At 35.5% G+C, this 24,287-nt stretch overlaps 1 pseudogene; it reads left to right on the top strand.

Moving 5' to 3' along the window:
* The first annotated feature begins 322 nt into the window (after nucleotides 1-322).
* On the top strand, nucleotides 323-9,333 carry LOC120152535 (annotated as a pseudogene).
* The last annotated feature ends 14,954 nt before the right edge of the window (nucleotides 9,334-24,287 follow it).

Below are 24,287 nucleotides of genomic sequence, written 5' to 3'. Positions count from 1 at the left end.
GAGAGCATTCAAGATTAAGAGATTCGACACCAAGAAAGCCACGAATACCCACAATGAGGCATTATTAAAATTGGACATTATGAGGATCACGAGATTCAAATCAAATGAACATTGAGACTGAACCTTACAACTTAGAATGTTGAGACATCTTGAAGGCTCATTTCAACCAGAAATAATGAGGGGCATTTTGAAGGTCTATATTATCAATGATTGGGACATCTTGAAGACTCACATCATTATATTGGGACATTTTGAATGTCTATTTTGACCAGAAATGAAAATTTGGTACATTTTGAAGGCACATTTCAGACAGAAATGATCCATGAGGGGCATTGTTGAAGGCTCATATCAACAAGAAGCAAACGCTGGGGTATGCTGAAAGCCCATATAATTCTTTAGAAATATCATTGATTTGAACAAATATTTTCAATCATACAGAAAAATATGAAGAATGAAAATGATGAAATAGAGACAATAGAGATAACCATAGATGATTATTTTGTTCATCATACGGTTGCATTATACTGGTAATTTCACTTATATTGATGCTGACAAGTTAAGGCATCCCACTTGTATTTCCAACGAGCTTTGTCTTAAGTGACATCCTACAAAAGCTCCGAATGCTATGCAAAGAGATTCACTGAAAAAATCTGGGTAGAAGTCACAGGAAAGAATAAATGTGTTGTCAAATGTTACGAACAGTAATTATGGTGATGAACCAGTATTGCGATCATATGGTGTTTTCATTTGTTGATCCGAGATGAATGTTGTTTTCTACAACTCCCAAGGTTAAAGTAGATATGATGAAGATTTCTTTCCACAAAGAAGCGCTAAAATTTTAACAACAAGAAACTAATGAAGCCAACTAAGGTTGAATGATAGGTTGTTGTTAAACATCTCGACATGATATGGTCTGAATGGCTTGCTCAAGATCCGATTAGATGTGGAGACATGAAAAGAACTAGGATAAATTCTCCTTGTGATGTGTTTATATTTACATCTACATTCTCCAAAGATGATAGATTATCATTTCAAAAATGAAAGCTTTATTGGATTTTCACACAAGTTTAAGGATAAAATGGGGACACTGATGTCATAATTCTGACTGCAGCAAGAGATCTGTAAATGAAGCATTTCTTCTGAGACTTTAATTCAAATTGAGACAAGGAAGACACAAAGATACAAGTTGATCAGATGGTTCTTCAGAAATGCAAGCTTGATAGCATGTTGCTACACTGATATTTGGAGGAAACCCTGTAAAGGAATTATTAAGTGAAAGAAGATTGAATTCATCACTCTGAAGTCAAACGAAGATTGAATCGACATTTTGCATTCATAAGAACATTATTTGCATAAAAGATCATGCATTACATTTGATTGCATTTGCATAAATACATTTTTCACATGAAGATGCAGGGACAAGATACCTTACAAATGGAAGGTAGAATTCAAATCCCACATACAGGAACACGCAAAGCATGAAACTCCACCCAAGATATAAAACAAGACTTTTAGAGTCAATTTCAACTTCACAGCGAAGGATGTTGGGCTCAATAAACAACTTTTCAGTTTCATTCAGAGTCAATTTCAACTTCACAACGAAAGATATTGAACTCAAATCAATACAACCAAAGATTGGATTTCAACTTCACAACGAAGGATATCCAATTCAAAGCTCAACTTCACAACGAAGGGGCTTTCCAGTTTCATTTAGAGCTAATTTGAACTTCACGGCGAAGGATATTGGACTCGAAACAACAGCAATGCAACCCTTGGATTTCAACTTCACGACGAAGGATATCCAATTCTAGGCTCAACTTCATGACGAAGGGGTCATTCATGATATCAACTTCACGATTAAGGATATTGTGTTTACCAGCTGCGATTCATCCACGATTTTAACTTCACGACGAAGGATATCGTGTCCATCAACATCATCCTTAGATAGCCAGACGTCCTCATCACGAAGGAACCGTGTTATCTTAAATATCTTTAAAGATGGCCAGATGTCCTCATCACGAAGGAATAATGTCATCTACCAATCAGAACTCCTCATCACGAAGGAGTCACATCATCCTTAGACAACCAGATGTCCTCATCACGAAGGAACCATGTTATCCTAAAGGTCTTAAAGATGGCCAAATGTCCTCACCACGAAGGAACAATGTCATCTACTAATCAGAACTCCTCATCACGAAAGAGTCATCATCCTTAGACAACCAGACGTCCTCATCACGAAGGAACTGTGTTATCTCAAATATCTTCAAAGATGGCCAGAACTCTCATCACGAAGGAACAATGTCATCTACCGATCAGAACTCCTCATCACGAAGGAGCAATATCATTCTTAGATAACCAGATGTCCTCATCATAAAAGAACAGTGTTATCTCAAATATCTTTAAAGATGGCCAGACGTCCTCATCACGAAGGAACAATGTCATCCACCGATCAGAACTCCTCATCACGAATGAGCAACATCATTCTTAGATAGCCAGATGTCCTCATCACGAAATAACCGTGTTATCTCAAATATATTTAAAGATGGCCGCCAGACATCCTCATCACAAAGGAACAATGTCATCCACCGATCAGAATCCTCATCACGTAGGAGCCGAGTCATCCTCAGATAACCAGACGTCCTCATTACAAAGGAACCTTATTATCTCAAATATCTTCAAAGATGGTCAGACGTCCTCATGAAGGAACATGTCATGAAAAATGGAACGGATTTCCCATCAAAACATTAAGTTAACTGGACAAAAATTCATTGTCTTTTTATCTTTGCTCTATTCTTGTTAACACAAAAATGAGTAAAGAGGGGCAGCTGTCGACAGTCATTTTCGTCTTGTCATTTTTATATTATATTATTATAATTATTATTAATAAATAATAAATATTTATAAACCGGAACCCATTTGACCCGATCCAGAACCTAGTAGCAAAGGTTTCCCACACTTTTCCTCCAAGTGCTCCACTCTAACACTGCCATGCCGTCGCCTCAATAGAAGATTCCAGAAGAAGCAAGGAGAACCGCACACCTCACTCCCTATGGTGAGTCACTATTGTAGATTCGGTGACTCACCAAAATGAACGGTTGTTTGAAGCTTTCCGAGGCCTATAAAAGCCTTGCGACCAAATAGTGTCCGACGGTGGTCGGAAGGTGGTCGGCCGGTGACCAGCTCTCCCTCCGGTGAGGGAGTTTAGAGAGAAGGGAGAGCTTCTCCCTCTTTAGAGAGAAGCAAAATGAAGAAATGAGAGAAAATGAAGATTTTAGACCATTTAAGGCCTATTTATATCCTCCTCAAAACTACGTCGTTTTGGGGAGGGGCTTCTGCATAATTTCTTAAATGCACAAATCATGTTTGTGGTCTCTTTTCTTTGTATACATTACAATTTAGTCACTGGAATTGATTTTTGTGCACTATAATTTGGTTTTTAGATTTTATTTTATTTTATTTTATTTTATTTTAATCATTAATCACATATTGATATATATATATTTAGAGTAAATAACATACTTAGTCTCTGATGTTTTAATTATTTATATTTTAATCCCGAATAGTAATTTAGGGTTAAATTACACTATTCGTAATTATATTCTTTAATATTTTGAATTAAGACCATTAATTTATAATTTTTTACAATTTAATCATTGAGGTTTCATATTTTAATTTTAAATAATATTTTAGGATTATTTACACTAATAATACCTAGATTTCATGATATTTAGAATTAGGATTTTTAATTTTGATATTTTAAAATTTTAATCCATTAGTTTTAAAATAATAATTTTAAATATTATTTTTTGAATTATTTACTATTATAGTACTTTGCATATTAAGTATTTATTAATAGTAACCTAAAATTTTATTATTTTTAATCATTAAATTTATTATGTGTGTTTGGGTTATTTTATTTTATACAATAAATTATAAAATATTTTCTTAACTTATTAGGAATTTATTTTAAATAATTTGTTGGTATAAAATAATATCCTTAATATTTTTATGGGATCATAAATTGAAATTAAATATAAATTTTTTAATTTATTGCAAAGACATTAATTAATAAACAAGACACTAATTTTGGGCGTCGTGGGGGTGCTAATCCTTCCCCACACATAACCGACTCCCGAACTCATTTTCTGGTAAGCAGACCCTTTTGTGTTATTTTAATATTATTTTTATAAATTTTATTAAAATAACATAACATTTTTGGTGATCAATCACACCTTAAAAAAATGATTGGTGGCGACTCTACAAATTGTGTTTTATCTTATACCAGAAGAAAAAACACTCACTTTTTCGAGACGAGATTTAGAAAGCAACGAAATTTATTTTCGCCAGACGAAATACCGTCTCGATAACATTAATATTAAAAAATACTAATATGAGTATTAAAAAGAAAACATCAAATACGTATTTTTAACGAAAAATTTTTTTGACACCAAAAATTAATGGTGAATATAATTTTAACATTTATTTTTATATTAAACCTTAATTGAACTTGTAAGTTATTTGAAATCAAATGAACCCGGCTCACCACCAGTAAAATTTATTCATAACTAACCACTACTTATTATATGCGGGAAAAAAAATAAGATTCACTTTGAATAAAATAAGATGAATATACTTTATTAATTAAGACCGTAAATAATCTAATATATATTTTTTCAAATGAAACGAGAAAGGGAGATAAAGTGAACGGATTTTATATATTTTATTTCCAAAAATGAAATAATAAAATAAATGGCGGTGACTTGTGGCATTGTGACAATCCAATGATCAAAGAGGGGAAGGCATTGAAAACTGGACAACTTCATTACCTCATTCGCACGTGCAGAAGTAACAAACTCACAACCATATTACCTAACAGCATTTATTTATTCATTTATCATTATTTTATTTGGATAAATCACACGTTTACTCACTGAACTTTACTGTCTCTTTTCTCACTCATCGCACTTTCAATTTTTTCAATTTATTCATTAAACTTTAGTCATTAAACTTTTTTTGGTCACTGAACGTTAAATTTCTAATGACATTATGACGTTGCTATATTAATTAAAAAAAAGTAAAAGTATAGTGAGTAAAATAGGACAGATAGTAAAGTTCAGTGAGTAAACGTGTCATTTATCGTTTTAATTATAAGTCCTAGTAGCATGTTTTATTATTAAAATAATCCACATGAGCACCCCGTTATTGAGTAAACGATCAAGTGACAAAAAAGTTCAATGTCTAAAGTTTAGTGAGCAAATTGAAAAATTAAAAGTATGGTGTTCCAAAATTTATACTTTGGCCACTAAATTTTCAAAATGTACATTTTGGCCCCTAACCAAAATTAGGGGTATTACATGAAGTCTTATTTTGAATTTGACATCCATCATCCATAGTAATATAGTAATAGTCAATAGTACTCTTTTATCTCTATCCAACAAGACGTTTTAGAGATGATGAATAAGTGACGAGTGAACTAAAACAAACTTACAAGATTTTTCGCGAAATAGATTTAAATATATCGGTAAACAAGTACAAAAAAAATCTGAAAGGCCATCGACAATCGCAAATATAATACGAAGAACATGACAATCTCTACACGATTGTATATCTATCAAAGGAGCATGCGAACAACGCGCCATAATGTAGAAGAATCGTGACACAAGAGCAGAGTTAAAATGTGTCAAAAAGACGAACAAGCATGCAAAAAAATATGTTAAAAAGTAAAAAGTCAAACAAAAATAATTTTTATTAAAAATTAAAATAAAATCCGAATAATAAATCAAAGCGGATATAAGAAGATAAACACCACCAATGATCAACTACCAATATCCAAATTGATGTCAATGCCGATAAATTTAAAGAAAAGAAAGGTTTATGGAGGGTAAAAAAAAAAGAAAAAAAAAACAAGGCATGTTACTATATTTATTTATTTTGGAAGTGTTATATATTTAAACTTAAAACTATTTTGGTAGGATTATTAGTAGATTGTTTACATTTTACAAATGGATTGAACGGAATCCAGCATGAGTTTTAGGCTATAAAAAGATGTTATGAATTCAGCCCAACTTTAATAAACCAAATTCAACTAATAACAGTCCAAAGTTGATCGGAATGAAATATGCCCACAAAGGACTACCAATGCAACCATTCCATTGAACTTACGACACGACAATTATAGTTTAAGTAATTTTAATTATTCGAATTCGAGTTTAATCATTTGATTCATATTTAAATGTACAATTCAAACTATATGCATAATTCGAATAATTTAAAAGTTGATTCGTAATTCAATTATAAAAAATATTGCACTCCAATACTATTTTTTTATATTTTCTGTACAATATGTTAGTGATTAAATATTTTGCGTAGAATGCACCTTATTCGGATGGTTGGAGATGGGGGGAATAGTAAAAGCCGGACGGTGGTGTCTTCGTCGATCTCGTTGTTCAGGAGAGCGAAAGGAGGGTCAAGACGGTCGAGGCCGAATCAATGCCGAAGGTCAGGCTGACCATGATCGATATGGAGTGGGTGCATGTGATTTGAGAAGGGTGGGCTAGTCCTTTGATAGGGTTTATGAGAGAGGATGAGTATTTGCAGAGCTTGCATTTCAATTCTTTGAGAATGAAAGATGGGTCTATTGACAATATGTCACTTCCCATTGTTTTGGCTATCGATGATGCCACTAAAGAGAGCATTGGGTCTTCTTCAAATGTTGGGTTGGTTGGGCCCGATGGACACTTGGTCGCCATTCTCAGAAGGTCTGAAGTTTTTTTTAAACCTCTAAATGCTGGTATTGTAAATATAATTGTCATTTGTATCTTGCAACGTAAATTTGTAATGGCTTAAATTAGTGGTACTGTTCTTGAATTTTTACTGTAGGATTGAAATCTACAAGCATAGCAAAGAAGAAAGGATAGCTAGAACATGGGGGACAACAGCCCCGGGATTGCCATACGTTGAGGAAGTCATTGCTTCAGCTGGAAACTGGCTCATTGGAGGTGACCTGGAAGTTTTGGAACCTATCAAATACAACGATGGGCTTGATCACTAGAGACTTCCACCCAAGCAACTCAGGAATTCGATAGGCGTAAGGCCGATGCGGTTTTTGCTTTTCAGTTAAGGAATCCCGTGCATAATGGACATGCGCTGTTGATGAATGATACCCGGGACGGCTTTTAGAAAAGGGTTTCAAGAATCCGATCCTATTGCTTCATCATTTGGGAGGTTTCACCAAGGCCGAACTTGGATGTTCGTATGGAACAACACAGCAAGGTGTTTCCCATCCTCTCCTCTGTAAAACAACTACTGATATTATCCGCATCAAGATTAATTGCTATGATGGTACATGCACACTATTTACTGCAATTGCAATCTATGATGTTTTCTCTTGTGTGATGGGCTAACATTCAAATAAATGATTTATTTTGGTCTCGATACTTATGTTGGATTCATTTATGTTCAGGTCCTAGAAGACGGAGTCCTTGACCCTAAAACTACTATCGTATCCATATTCCCTTCACCTATGCATTATGCAGGTCCAAAAGAGGTACAGTGGCATGCCAAGGCGAGGATAAATGCTGCGGCTAATTTCTATATTGTTGGACGTGATCCTGCTGGTATGGGTCACCCAACAGAGAAAGGATTTGTATGATCCTGATCATGGGAAAAAAGTGCTGAGTATGGCTCCTGGCTTGGAAAAGCTTAAAATTTTGCCTTTCTGGGTAAGTAATGTTTATGCTGGTTGGAGATACAATATGCACTAATCGTATAAAACTCTATGAAAGTATCCTTGATTGGTATGTCAAATTGTTATATTGGTTTGACTGTCCTTTTGCTAGATCTTTCCCGTATGAGCTACTCCCCTCCATGGGATTAGTATCACATGGCGGTTCTAATTTTGCATAATATACAACCTAATCCTTTGTCGAAGCTTCCAGCTCAATCAATCTTAATAAATTCCAATAAGAAGCCCCTTAATGTTTGTAAATACTAATTGCGTTGCCACTCAACCAGGGCTGCATTTTGCTTAGAGTAGTGAAATATTGTTTATAATTTCCTTTTGCATTCATTTCTTTGAATTATGGTCTGTACTCCGTGGGTTGCAGCTTATGGTACAATGGCAAAGAAGATGGCATTTTTTTGACCCTTCTCGTGCCAAAGATTTCCTCTTTATCTCTGGAACCAAAGTAAGTGTTGGATTTCTAGATTTCAGAAGCGTCTTTATTAGATATTGACCCAAATTCTAATTGACGTATTTAATTTGGATTGTGGTGCTATTTTATTGGCTAGAGATTACTTGACAGTTAAGTTTATTAATGAGTAGATATAATTAATAGTTAAGTCTTGGTAATCAAGTAATAGCTTTAACCTTTACAATTAAGAAGAAAAAGAGAGCAATGTAATTCCTAGGTCTTTTTGGGCGGTTTGTAATTTTGTCCGAGCAAAAGTTGCTAGTGGGTCATAATGTTTTTGATGTGAGGAAGGTTTTGTAGCATTGTCTGTACGTACAGGTTGCAAGAATTTCATTAGTGGATTGATCATTATCCTTTTTGATTCATGGACTTGGGCTAATTGGGCTGAACCACGATCAATTATGTCTCCTTTTTAGTATGGTTAATTTTCTTCTGATCGCATTTCCGCTTACAAATTTCCAATAGTTTCAGGCTTCGTTTTATGACAAGCAAAAGTCTTGTACACGATCTCATATTAAACCTAAATTTGATGCTTCTTGGCGATTCAAGTAGTGTTGCTTCTCACTTGGTGCTCAAAGCTACCTCCACTTCTACTTTTTGAGGATATGCAGTGGCAAGTTAATTAGTGAAACCGGGTTGATACAAGAACTGGAGGGATTTAACTTCACTTCATTAAATTATATCAGGACTCGCAAAATGATATCATGAACTGGTTGCGGACTGTTCGTTACATTTTGAGTGAAAATTGAATTAGCGCAGAAATTTATGATTGTGAGGGTCTATCTTATAGTTCATGACATGTAATGGTAGTTTCAGAGGAGGAAATATTTACTCTATAACTTGGCTACAATTGATGTTCTTGGATTGAATGTCACTGGTATTTTCAGATATATTATTCTGAAGTCTGAGATTCTAAAATATATGTATTGTTGCAGATGTGAACTTATGCAAGAACCGGTGAGAACCCTCCTGATGGTTTTATGTGCCCTGGAGGATGGAAAGTCCTCGTCAAATATTACGAGAGTTTGCAAGCAGAGGAGCCAACAAAGCAAGCGGCTGCCGTATCTTCTTAGTTCGTCACAGTTACATTTTGCAGCGAGTTTATTATAGCAAATTAGAGAATAGTCTCCTATGGTTTAAAGTCGAGCGCAGATGAAGCCTGATTTCAGCAGCTCCATTAATGGATTCAACCTCTCCATGTATACCTTTTTATGCCCTTGTGAAACTCTCGGTTACCGATTTTCAGTTATCGGATTATTTATTGTATTCGGGGAACTATATGTTGAATTCTTAACGATTGATTCTTTCAGTGGAAACTGAGCGTGTTGAAGTGGTTTGTCACTTTCAGAGTTAATCTAAAAGCTTATCTTCCCCTCAAATCCTCAATCTTATGCATGTTATGAAATCTTCATCTTTTTGTCTTGTCAGTAACCTCAAGGCTTCAACTCAAGTGATCCGCATCGAAATAAAATTCGATGACGGGGACAAACCTACTCATGTCGGGCTAACCCATCTCAACAATGGCTCCAGTCAATGGCCAACGACAAAGGATGGCGAGCCTTCATCCCAGGTACACCTGTTTCCCATGGTGGAAAAATCTAACAAAAATTTCCTGGAAACTTCAAGGCTCGTGGTTAGGACGTCTCCATAACAAACCAGCTGGCTTGGACCACTTCGGATACAAATCTTGTACCCTGAAATAGGCCGAAAATCACCAAAAGATGTTTAACTAGAAAGAGTCGTGTAGCAGACCATCAACCGAAACACGCCACTTAGTGTTTCCTTTCATCCTACACACCACATGTGCTGCATCTCTGTGTTATTCGAAGGTACCATCCGTAATGTCCTCGCCATAACTCGCCTGATTTATTTTCCATTTCAAGATTTAGATTTTGGGAAAGTTAGTGCTTTGGGTTAGGTGTGGCTTCGGTTAAGTTACTGTTGAATTTGGAACTCCATGCAATGGTTTCATCCTCCATGTTTGCAATTTGCTTTACCCCCAAACAGCTTATCCCATTTTGGTGTTTAAATTACGGTTGCGGATGCATGTTTTGAGGTATTATGTGGTTAATATCGACGATGAAAGAAAGGACGATGAAAGTTCTTGAGAAGAAGTGTAGAGGGAAAGGTAACATGGCCTTCATGTGGGAGGAGGACCCTTTTAACGTGAGGTCATTTTCTTTCACGCTACAAATTTATCCATCTTTGGCTCCTTGCCTTACCTCTTAAATCAATGCCTCTACGGAAGTAGTCATTGCCTTTTGCCTTGGATGAATATCCAGCGGACCACCTTTGTATTTATATGTAATTTTTCTTTTTAAAAAATCACCCCTTTCGATTATATATATATTCAAAATAATATTTTTAAAACGGGAGAGTTATGTTGTGAGACACTTAAAATAAGACTAATGAATGGCGTGACCGGTTAAAAAGGTGAATGTTATAACCGATAAATGTTATTAATATTTTAGGTTGCGTCTAAAATGATATAAACGGTAAGAAAATAATTTATAAACAGTTAATGTTATGAATATTATTAACAAAATGGTATTAGAGTTTAAGCTAATAGGACTTTAGATTTTCTCAATATAGCAAAATAAGTTAAAAGCTGAAAACGTTATGAATATCTATAAAAAAAAATCTGGTTGCGCACAAGAATATGGTTCACTAAGAAAGTAGGTTGTGATGTGGAATGTTAATATTTTTATTATAAGAAGGCTGCAAAGTATCGATATTTTTCCACAAATATTGACACTTACAAATTTTAAAAAAATGGAAAATAAGAAGACTGCAAAGTATCGGTACATATATTATGATGTTTTATATTTTATCATTTATATCGATAGTTATGCTATGATATTTGTAAAAAAGTTTGATACTTTACAACCTTTTCATTTTTCATTTTTTAAAATTTGAAAGTATCGATATTATGATTTTAAGTTATTTTAAAATAGTTACAACATAATACATTACATATAAGTCGACATTTTCAGTCACGTTAAACCAATTTTATTAAGTTTTTTTTTCAAAATTCCGATTGCACCTTTTTTTAGTCTTATATCGGTATGCCTCTCTTTAGACAATCTCCTAAAATGACGAGCCAAATTTTAATTAAACTTCGATAAAATCAATTTGTATTCCAACATTTGTTGCAAAATAGAATATTAATAATGGTTGGTAAAAAAATATGAAAAATATTCATATGTCATGGAAAATTACTACCTTATATACCAACGGTGTTATTGTAAGATAGGCATCATCCTTTGAAATTAATACATAAATTTTTAAGTTTAAACATTCGTGTAAAGAAGATAAAATTCTAAAAGATAAAACTGAAAAACAAAGGAGAGAGAGAGGAAGAAAAGTGAACAAATCAATTGTTAATGTATAGAATAGTGATTGATATTTGTTTTTTTATATTAATTGTATGGAATGAATTAAAATTAAGTGGATATAAATTTATATAGTTGTAGATGAAATGATGGGTGCCATAAAGTGGTGAGCTTTTAGTTAGTACCTGAAATATGCATGGTAAAAGGGAGGGGAAGACGAGTAGAAAGGATATAGATAGACACCCTAAAAGGATGCATAAAAAGTAAAAAGCGGTTTTGGGTAGAAACTAGGACAGGCTCTGCCTCTGCTCTTTTTTGGACCTCAGAACATGAAAATATATCTCTTTTTTCTTAAACTACACACACACACACACGTGGTTCTCGTTTATGTATTGGTAAAGACCGAGGCATGTTCATATTCGGTAGTTCGATTTATTAGCTTAATCTTTTCTTTCTTCAAATAAACCATGTTTAGGATTCTATTAAATTTGATGTGTCATAGAAATAATTAGTAAAATATATTTGTAATTAATCTTATACTTCAATGAACTTCTTTCTTAGTAGGGTTGAACAAGTTCTTCTCATTATGAACTTCTTCTCTTTCGTTGGATGAGTTCTTCTCATTATGAACTCTCCACTAGAAATGTTGATCCCTCTAGAGAGGTGTTGCTGATTCAACTCCATATGTGATGAGTCGAGCAAGAAGTTGACGCTGATCCAACTCCTTCTGCGATGGATTTGAGCGAAAATAAAAATATCGATCCACCTCCTTCTGTGATGGAAATCAAACGATATGTCGATGATGATCTACCTCCTTCTGTGATAGAATCGAGCTAAAAGTTGACGCTGATCCAACTCCTTCTGCGATGGATTTGAGCGAAAATAAAAATGTCGATCTACCTCATTCTGTGATGGAAATCAAACGATATGTCAATGCTGATCTACCTCCTTCTGTAATAGAATCGAGCTAAAAGATGATGCTGATCCAACTTCTTCTACGATGTATTTGAGCGAAAATAAAAAGGTCGATCCACCTCTTTCTGTAATGGAATCGAACGAGGTGTCGGTGTTGATCTACCTCCTTCTGTGATAGAATCAAGCAAAAAGTTGACACTGATCCAACTCCTTCTGCGATGGATTTGAGCGAAGATAAAAATGTCGATTCACCTCCTTCTGTGATGGAAATCGAACGAGATGTCGATGTTGATCTACTTCATTCTGTGATAGAATCGAGCTAAAAGTTGACGCTGATCCAACTCCTTCTGCGATGTATTTGAACGAAAATAAAAATGTCGATCCATCTTCTTCTGTGATGGAAATCGAACGAGATGTCGATGTTGTTCTACCTCCTTCTGTGATAGAATCGAGCTAAAAGTTGACGCTGATCCAACTCTTTCTGCGATGGATTTGAGCGAAAATAAAAATGACGATCCACCTCTTTCTGTGATAAAATCGAACAAGATGTTGGTGCTGATCTACACATTCTTTGATAGAATCGAGCTAAAAGTTGACGCTGATCCAACTCCTTCTGCGATGGATTTGAGCGAAAATAAAAAGGTCGATCCACCTCCTTCTATGATGGAATCGAACGAGATGTCGGTGCTGATCTACCTCCTTCTGTGATAGAATCGAGCTAAAAGTTGACGCTGGTCCAACTTCTTCTGCGATGGATTTGAGCGAAAATAAAAATGTCGATCCACCTCATTCTGTGATGGAATCGAACGAGATGTTGGTGCTGATCTACCTCCTTCTGTGATAGAATCGAGCTAAAAGTCGACGCTGATCCAACGTCTTCTGTGATGGATTTGAGCGAACAAAAGAAGGTCGATCCACCTTATTTTGTGATGGAATCGAACGAGATGTTGGTGCTGATCTACCTCCTTTTGTGATAGAATCGAGCTGAAAGTTGAACAAGTTCTTCTCATTATGAACTCTCTCATGATAACTAGTTTACTCGCTCTGAGAAGTTTTCAACCTGCAAAAGATTAACATGTGTCAGTAATAATTGTGTTTGAAGTATCTGAACGTATTGATCCAAAGGTCCTCGAATCTTTGTTGAGATCCACTTCTTCCAACAATGAAGATGTGAATTGATTCTTTGCTGAAATCTTCTTCTTCAACATGGAATTGTGAAATGAAACATCTGCTAACTTTGGAATTCCTGTCAAATATTCAACATCTGGATGAAAATGAATAAGAAACATGTTTTAAGATAAGCTCTCTTGAGTAAGATGAATTTTCTTGTTTCGAGGGAAAATTGTCTCAAGCGAGATGAAGTTGGTTTTTTAAAAAAACCATATCAATTGAGATAGATTTTGTTTCAAGGAAAACTGTCTCAAGAGACACAAAATTCATTTCAAGGGAAACGATCTCAAAGGTTTGTGTTTCAAGAGAAACTGTCTCAAGGGAGACAAAACTTGTTTCAAGGGAAACTGTCCCAAGAGAGATAAAATTTGTTTCAAAGGAAACAATCTCAAGAGAGAAAAAATTTGTTTCGAGGGAAACTGTCTCAAGAGAGACAAAATTTGTTTCAAGGGAAACTATCTCAAGCGAGATAAAATCTTCTGTTTCGAGGGAAACTATCTCAAGCGAGATAAAATCTTTTGTTTCAAGGGAAACTACCTCAAGCGAGATAAAATCTTCTATTTCAAGTGGAACTATCTCAAGCGAGAAAAAATCTTCTGTTTCGAGTGAAATTATCTCAAGCGAGACACAATTTGTTTCAAGTGAAATTGCCTCAAGAGACAAAACTCGTTTCGAGTAAAAATTATCTCAAGTGAGACAAAATTCATTTTTTTAAATACTCATCAAGAAATAAGAAATCCCTGAAAATCATGCTTAGTTTCTAAAAACTCATTTGAAAACATCCTGCACTGAAGGTCTTATGGATGGCTCGAAAGACTTACAAATCAAGAAAACCCCGAAGGCTCAGTTTCTATAATCTCATTTGAAAACATCCAGCATTGAAGGTCTTATGGATGACCCGAAGGACTTACAAATCAAGAAACCCCCGAAGGTTTAGTTTCTAAAATCTCATTTAAAAACATCCTGCACTAAAGGTCTTATGGATGGCTCGAAGGACTTACAAATCAAGAAACCCCCGAAGGCTTAGTTTCTAAAATCTCATTTGAAAACATCCTGCGCTGAATGTCTTATGGATGACCCGAAGGACTTACAAATCAAGAAACCCCCGAAGGCTTAGTTTCCAAAATCTCATTTGAAAATATCTTGCACTGAAGGTCTTATGGATGACCCGAAAGACTTACAAATCAAGAAACCCCCGAAGGCTTAGTTTCTAAAAAATCTTTTGAAAATATCATGTTGTTTGGGTAACATTCCCTCACATCAAAGTAATGATTCTCTTTGGATTGGACTCTTCAATTCTTGAGGTTCTGTCAATCAAAATATAATTCCCTTCATTCAAGGCTTGAATTCTGTCTTTTTCTTCTCTTCTTTTCTTGGAAAATCTGTAAAAAAATATGATTTGATGCATGAAATATGAATGCAATATGTATCTATGACTCTCTTATATGCAGAAATGCTTATTAGTAACCTTCTTTTGACTTCAAAGTAGAGATCTCAATATTCTTTCATTTGATCACTCTTGCATGGACTCCACCCCCATCATCAGTATGGACAAACTAATCATCCAGAATAATCATGTCCCTCTCATCTTCTATCATTTGTCTTGATTTTTCAACATGATTCTAAAAGAAATACTTCATCCCTTGAATTCTCGTTGCGATCATGTAGATGACTGGGCACCTTACACGTCTTTGATTTGATTTTTCAATCAGAAATGTTTCTCTAGAGTCCTTGGCTAGCATGAATGATTAATTTCTCTGGGTAAGATCAGCTTGTGTTCATCTTTGGACCCTGACACTTCAATCGAAGAGGGTCATTTATCATGTCTGTTTGATTCGAATCTTGTTATCTTAATGACATCTGGCTTTGGTAATGCCCCGATATGGGTAATCATGGCTCTCTTTGTGCCAAAATTTTGATCTCGAATGGTTTCACTAATCAATAATGTTATCGAATAACTTGAGGGCTTCTCTTCAGGATGCCACAACCAGATAGACACTTAAGAAATGATCATGAATGTCTTTTATTTTTCTAAGAGATGGGATATGTGCTATCTTCAACTAAGGCGATCATCTGCTTCTGATAATGTCACAATAAAGTGTTAGAGGTTCTGTCCTCTAGTCCTTATGATCTCTCAGACTATCTTCTTTCAAGAAATGCTTCATTGTTCTCACATTGTTTGTTATTTTCTTCGCTAGAGGCAGAATGAGCCTCATCAACTTCATGGACCTTTTTTACTTGAGATTGTCCTGTTTGAAAATATTTCTCTTTTCTTTTATTTTGGAAATGTGAAAAAATGTTGAATAAAATTCAAAAATGTTTTCATTTTCTTTTGGCTCACAATCAAAACAAATTGTAAAACAAGAGTTCATTGAATATTAAATAAATCAAATTTTCTTTTAATCATTCAAACATTATATACATTTGAAAAGTGTAAAGATTAATGATGATAAAAGGCTCCGGCTGACTTAGGAAGGTAATGTATTTCAGGTTAATTTGGGGAGGTAATGTGTTTCAGGTTCGCCTCTTGCGTTCTTGATTCTGGTGTTCATTGATCTGATGAATCAACCGTCATGCTTCTCTTTTGGAAATATTTACTGGTTCTCAGTCCTCGTGAGCGCCTTTGGGACTGTGCAAAGCTTTATCAAAAGATGTATAAGATTGTCCTTTTGTACAGTGGTTGGCAACCTTCATGTTCGAGTTGCCTTTTTCAGGTTTTCAACTCGAATCCTCCTTTGGTTTCAAGACGTCATCTAAAATTATACATATTGAACCCTCCTTTTATTATTTTTCCTATCATGCATTAAAGATTTTAGAAAACTATTTTTGCAAATGAAATTATCCCTGAGGGGCGGAATGAAATATGAAGATAGTCTCTCCACTTAGAAATTCATGTATGATTAGAATGGACTTTTCATGCACGTAATGTAGGCTAGGGCTCACGGTTATGAAAGAAATGGATAAACATGCCCAAATAAGTGTTTAAGGGTTATTGAACCAAGGATCAATTCGTCATGTTGTCTTCAATCTTGTCTTGCTCGACTTGAATCTTTTCGCGTGCATCTTTTATTTTCTTCTTATTTTCCTTGGTGTTTCATGATCTTCTGGCGAATTGGTTCTATATCTTTGAACCGTCCGTCTTGGAGTGATTGATCGATTTTCTTTCTTCTTTCTTTATTTCTCTTTTTTTCTCTCTCTCTCTTTCTTTTTTTCTCATTTTTTCTTTTTCTTCTTCTTTTATTTTTTCTTCTTTTTTTTCTATATTTTTTTCTATCCTTTTTTTTTGCTATATCTTTTCTTCTTTATCTCTGTGTCGTCAACACAATGAGTGCTTCGTATTTGGTCTACCTCACGATATTTTGGTATTCCTCACTTTATTTCATCATGACTTACTTCTGCAGCAAAATCTGGATTGATGCTCTTCACTCATGCGATCAGATATCCTTTACCTTTGCCCCTAATGTGGAGGGTGATCATTGGTTAGGGTTGAATCTGAAGAAAAAATATTGTAGGCTCAAAATGGGACAACAATTGATATATATATATAAAAGGATAAATGAAACAAAGTCGTTCATCATCTTATACACGAAAGACTTTGTAAAAGAGGTATCCCCAGGGGGACGAGTATTCAGGATTAACCTTATTTACATGTAAACAATGTAATTAATGCATGATAGCATTATTTCAATGATTCCATTTATTTCTTCTTCTTCTTCTATTTGCCCCTAGTATGCCCCAATTATTCGAACTTGTCTTTCTTATAGGAAATGTCTTCGTCATGCCCCCAGGACTTATTGATGTTGGGAAACGAATGTTGGTTCTATGTCTAGGAAGGGAAAGGTGTGACTTTAAAGTCGTTATTTTGAAAAAGGTAATGTTATGGAAATGTTATTTCTGTCTAGGAAGGTAAGGTACAAGTTTCGGTGCCTCGGGAAGGATAGAGGCATGACTTCATGGTTTCCGGGGAAGTGATGTCAAGGTTAGTCCCTTGGTAGTAAGCATATGTTATTTTGGGTAAGGAAATAGGTAATGGTTCTTTCGGCTTTGGATAGGGTATGAAAGATCTAATCTTTCCCCTTGTCAAAGATATATAATTAAGGAAGTAGTAAAAGAACCTTTAATCCATTCGATATTCAAAGAACTACAAGATTAAAACTTGATTTATTGCTCATAACCTTAGAAAATGACATAATCCCAATTAAAAAATATCTACTAAGGAAATAACAAAAACATGTTCAAACAGGACAAGACCAGTGCAACAAGGTTTCATGGTGGATGAAAGAATTTATTGGTAATTAGCCCTAGAATGTCCCATTACGAGTTAAAGGTCAATACCCCTGGGTCTAAAAAAATCTGCGCCTTGCTTCTTCGTGCCCCACGGATCTCGATGACGTTCTTTTAACTTCAAACGGTGCTAACATTACATTCATAGCTCTTAATCTTTTTAAGGTATGGATGGGGTGACTTCATCTTACCCCAAAGCTTTTATCACAATACTCTCTGCAAGCTATTCCCCGAATCTATGATTAATGCATGTTGAGATGCAATATATACCATGCAATGTACAATGTATATATGCTAAGGCAAAGATGCAAAAAATGCACATGCAAATGTAAAGATGCATATGCAAATGCAACCCGATATTGATTCCAAAAAACTTAGTTTATACAAAAAGTACTCAACGACACACAACGTCTAAGCACTTAGGCAAAGAGAGTACATCAACATGGAAACTAAACATAGAATCTTGCCCTATTCGCTAATCTCTCGAACTCTATCATCAATCCCATGATGCGTCGTTCTTCCTCTAATTCTGGGATCACGAAAACTCTTAAGGCTGCCGCTTCTTCAGAAAATTCGAGCAACACCACGGACCTGATTCACTGCTCTCTCCATTGCTACATGCTGCCTCTGAATAGTTTCTTGAGCCTGCCATAGCTCGGATCCAAGTTCTAGATTAGTCAATGGTTGGAAGTCCTCTAACTGTTGAATTCACTGATGTCATCTCTGTACTGCAACTCCTAGCAATAATCTTGGCTTTTAAGGCTTCATTTTCCTGTCTGGCTATCTATTGTATGGATGAGTGGATCAACCCCGCTCATTCTAACTCCATTATTCTCTTCTTTAATATCTCATTTTCTTTTTGAAGACGGAACCCATTGATGTTGTAAGAGTTCTGAAAAGTGTCATCCAAACTAAGCAGATGTGCTTCTGCTAAATCTGTGCTCGCCTCTGTGCCAATTCCTGGTTAGCCTCATCTCTTTGCTCTCTCAATCTTTGAGCGTGCTACAAGGCTCAGATAATTACCTTCTCTGGCAAAACTGAATCTTCGGTAGTGACAAGGCTGTCTTTGAACTGCGTCTGCCCGTACTCGAATCAGGTCTGAACACTTATTGCATTCTCAACCCATCGGAAGATATTGTTGCCTTAAGCTCTCTTTATAATAACTATGTAATCTGGGAATCAACACCGTTTATGAAATGATGTGATATGACAATGATACATGAAAAAATGCAATAAGAGCATACATAAGGAAATCAATGTTAGCATAAACAAGATAACAAGAATCAAGTCAGTCGAAAAAAAATAGTCCATAATCTTAGCAAAAATAAATAAATATGGCTCAAAGTTGAGGCTGAAAAAAAGTATACAAAGAAAATTAATAATCCTAACTGCATGCGTTCTAGTTCTCCTAGGCTATCCACATGGCTCTAACGGGGTAGGCTTACTAAATTCTCTATATGAGGCTGGGTTCTAGCAAAAGGTTCCCAAGCCATTTTTACAACCTACAGTTGACCTCGATTCTGGCCCATTACAGACTTGTGAATCGAGTTCAGCTCAGGGGATCACACCACTAAAAGCGTACCTCAGAACTGATATCCGGATAGACAACTTAGGGTGCTTTCCAGAGATACTTTGTCAGACCCACACAAGGAAGCCCAATGCTCTTCGTGAGGTGTGACGTTTCTCCCTACTTAGATAAATCGGGATTGAGCTCAGGTTCAGAGCTATGATATGCAACAATCCTAAATAATTTCATAGAAGTGTAAGCATTAACCAGAGAGAAAGTCTATTTTTAAAAAAACATAATGAACTATAAATTAAAACAAGATTGAACTCATAATTTCTCAAAATAATAAATATAGGGTAACCAACTTGTGGCTCGACTCTTAATTTGTTTTAAAAACAAAATATTCCCCAGCGGAGTCGCCAAGCTGTCGACACCGTTTTTCGCCTGGGTGAGGAAAAGACCGATACCGACTCGGGGGTTTTCTCTTTGAAAAAGTTTTCGAAAATGTGAGGAGCCGTCACCAATCATTTAAGGTGAGATTGGGACACCGTAAAAATCGGGTGATTTTAATAAAACATTTTATTTTAATAAAATATCGAGTTTTGGGGTCTGCAAAAATCTAGAAATTAGATTCGGGAGTCAGTTACACGTAGGGAAATATTAGCACCCCCATAAGCGCCCAAAAAATTGGTACCTAGTTAATTACCCTATATTTAAAATCAAAATTTTTTAGTTCGATCGTTATTTAACTTGAAAATCATTATGGATGCAGAGTTTAAAAAGGATATTCGTTTATTGAGACCGATAGTATTCTCCCCCGAGCGTAAATGCGAGAGATCAACTATTGTGTCTCATAACCAAACATTACCTCTTTTTTAGAAAACATGATGTGGTTTTGAAAAGGATGTCGACTTATTTAGGGAATTACTAGTAGTCACCCCCTGAGCACGAACGTGGGATATATACTATTAACTCCTTAATAAGTGAACAGTGCCTTAAGTTTTAAAAACAATGCAATCAAGCAAAACTTTATTTAATACTAATTATACTAAAAATAAATTAGGATTTTTTTCTAGCCTACGGTGTCAAATTATGAAAATTAAAGAACCTAGGGGCTCAAACCTAAAAATAAAGGCTCTAATATTAATCCTATTTGCTTTTAATTAATTATTGAATCGAATAACCGAGATGGTCCCTCGAGCATTTACGCGAGGGCTGACTCGAATTATCCCCTAAATTAATAGATTAGTTTCAAATATAACTAAAAGTGGAGGCTCTAATATTAATCTTAATTAATTATGTCAAAAATAAAATTCTAATCGAAATTCGGAGACTAAAGAGTCAATATCTAAAAATATGGATTTCTAAAAGATTTAAAAGCTTAAGGACCTAAATCGATAGTTTCTAAAGTTGAAGATTAAATTAAAATGATAAACTATTTAAACTAGGTACTAAATGATGAAGAATAGAAATTTACCATCTTAACTACAAAAATAATAACCATTTAAGTGAAAACAAACATTACACCATTTCAATTACTAAAATTAAAATAAAATTATTACTAGTATAAAGGACTAAAATATAATAAACTCAAACATACCCACAACTAAAATTTAACATTCAAGAATTTAGAGTTCAAATGTCTAAATAACTAAAATTAAATAACTCAACATTTAGGACGAAACTTGAACGCGCATAAAATATAAATACCAAATTAAAAATATGAAAGATTCGACCTCAAGACTAAAATGGAAATAAACGGTGAATGTATAGTGACTTTAAAGCAATTAGCCCTAATAACCTAATATAAAAGTTACTTTAAACTAAAAAAACCTGCCCTAATTTGAAAACTAAACCCTCAGCCCCAATCACCTTCTCACTCTCAAACTCTCCTCTCTCGCGGCGCTATTTCATGGCCGAGAAGACTCAACACCTTCATGCTCACGACGCCAACGAGTTCAACCCCAAACTTCGATGCACTATTCTCGACGACGCTTGGATATGGATCTCTCTTCTCCGGACAACGAGACCTTCAACGGCACGGATGGAAGCCATGAAGATATCCACTCCGATGACAAACCAAAAACCCAGTAAGCTAGACTAAGGTAAACGTTCAAGCTTCCAATTTCTTTTTTCATCTGGTTTCAAATACTTATTTTTGTTTTGGTTTTCTATTCTGGCCTTAGAATGCTTAGCTTGGTATGAGTTTTTATGAGATCTAAAAATATAAATGAAACAGGATTTTTGTTGCTCGAAAGAGAAAACTTCTTTGCATTGCTTCGAAAATAGTAGGGAAAAGCCCTGTTACATGGCTAATTTTTGGATATTCTAACAAAACAGGAAAGGAAGCTTCACATTGCTTCTGTTGAAAATAAAATGGGAGCCCTCCCTTTCGAATGGTAGCCCATGTGTTTTTCTTTTTCGTGTTGATAAAGCCCCCGTTCGAATGTAATGCTTCCCCTATTTATGCTGATCCGTCCCCTATTGTTCATTCCTTGTTGCCTTTTTAATCTCTCTCCCCTTTGTGTTGTAATATAATGGTCCTCTCTGCCCGAGTTGATGCCTCATTGTTTGGTGTGTTGCAGGGTATGGAGGGCATGATGGGCAAGCATGGGCAGCATGTGGGAGACAACTTCACGTGGGCATCATGGGTTTAAAAATATGGTGCTCACAACAGTATTTCGAATTTTCCTTCGAACAATCAAGCTACTAGTAGAAAAATTTTTGTTCCTAGAGAGGAGTTAAGGTGGAGCGAGAGTTGTTTAGTGGGGAAAATTAAAAGAATGTACAATGAGGATATTATTCAAATAATATTTTGAGCTGAAGGTTTGGAGGTAAAGGTCAACTTATGGCACGACCTCTTGGTGGTTTTACAATTTAATGGAAAAAATGACCATAAGGTTTGTTGGGGTAGAATGGAGGAATGTATGAGACTCTGGTTCGATGAGCTGGAACTGTTGGAAGGCTATGAGCAAAAGTTAAAAATCAAAGTCTGGGTTATTCTTAAAGATGTTCCTCTTCTAGTGTGGTCTGATAAGTTTTTCAGGGAACTAGGTAACTCGTGGGGTTCAGTGTTATTGATACATTAAGATACTAGGAGAATGGTTAGATTTGATGAAGCGAGTTTATTGATGGAGGTACAGTTTGAGTCCGCCTTACTTGAGAAGTGCAATATTATTCTTAATGGTAGATTTTGACCATTAGAATTTTTTTGGAGATCCAAGAGGAGAGCAAGGTTTTCATAGATGGTACCACGGGCGGAGGTGGATCGTAGCTATCAGCTGAAGAACATCAGGGGTTAGGAACAAGGACCCATGAAGATGTTGTTGGTGGTGTTAGTTTCGATGCAGAATGTGTTGTAGACAGTAATACTGATTCATTGAGATAGGGGAGCAGAATGGTTTGATGGGTATTACAACGGAGCATGCAGCTTCCAAAGTGGCACAAATGGATAATATGGGTGAGGGATTACACGAAGTGATTGTGGTATCTAATGATAGAGCGCTGAATCAGTGTGCAGACAATAGTATGGGGCTGATGGATTTGAATAGAGGTGAAGCACAAGCTTGGATATCTCAATCGGTATCCAATAGCTCTAGGCTGATGGATGTGCCTATTGAAGAAGTTTCGTCGTTGCAAATTGGGGACGACGATTCTGGGGCTGAAGATCGTGCCTTTAAGGTTGGGAAAGCTTCAACAAATTTATTAGGTGATCCAAATATAGCTACAATGAAGACAAAACCATGTGCCAAAAGGGGAGTTAGTACGGTTAGTGGAAAGAATTCTTTGCTCAACAAAGCTGTGACAAGAAAGAAAAAGATTGCTAGTGGCCGCAGACTGACGGTAAAACCAAAAAGGCATCTGAAACAGAGTGATTATCTTGGTTGAGGTAATCAAATATGAGTTTTGGGGCTAGGTAATGAAGCAGAAACGTCATTAGCAGTGGGTGAGGTGTTGGGCGTGCATTTTTCAGTCTCAAGAGAGAGGGTGTTAGATAGATTGGAATCTTTGGAGCCTTCGGGTAAACCCTGAGTATGCATCTCTTCTGTGATTTATTTTAATTTGTATGTTCTGTTATTACATGGATTACGGCCTATCTGTATTAACTTGGAATGTGAGAGGTATGGGAAGGAATGAGAAGGTTAGGGATATTAGTCGGGTTGTTGTAAATCCGAATGTTGTTATGTTACAAGAAACAAAAGCTAATTCATTTTCTGCTTATATTGAGAGAAGGATAAAAGGCAGATTTAACAAGGAAATATTATTCTCGCTTGCAGTAGGTGCTTCGGGAGGCTTGATCACTATGTGGGATAGTAGTGTTTTTAGAGTTTCAAGTCATATAATTTTTAGAAGAGTTGTAGCATTGAAAGGTACGCTGGTTCGGAATAAAATGGAAATAGGCATACTAAATGTCTATGGTCCAAATTTGCATGGGGAGAGAAGGGTTTTCTTTGATCAGTTGAATGAGGTAATTGAGAATTGGAAGCTGTCGATTATTGTGGGAGGAGACTTTAACGCTATGAGATCGGATTCGAAAAGAACAGGGGGCACGATATATCGAATTCTATATCAGTTTTTGAAAATTTTATTTCAAAATGGGAATTGATTGATGTTCCAATTTCGGGGAATATTTCCACATGGTTCAGGGGAGGTCTTAATTTGGCAGCTAGTAGATTAGACAGGTTCCTAATCTCAACTGAAATAGCATGTCTTTTTTCGCATTTGACGCAGTGGGCCCTTCCTAGTAGTCTATCGGATCATAAACCTGTTGTGTTGAGAGAGAAAAAGCCTAAAAGGGTTTGCAGGCCATTCAAATAGTTTAATCATTAGGCGGATGATCCTTCTTTATTTGAAAAAATTTCAAGAACTTGTGAAGCCAACAAAGGT

Source organism: Hibiscus syriacus, unplaced genomic scaffold, assembly GCF_006381635.1.
Source record: "Hibiscus syriacus cultivar Baekdansim isolate YM2019G1 unplaced genomic scaffold, ASM638163v2 tig00002840_pilon, whole genome shotgun sequence".
In the NCBI taxonomy this organism is placed as follows: Eukaryota; Viridiplantae; Streptophyta; class Magnoliopsida; order Malvales; family Malvaceae; genus Hibiscus; species Hibiscus syriacus.
This window is presented reverse-complemented; position numbering and strand designations above follow the sequence as displayed.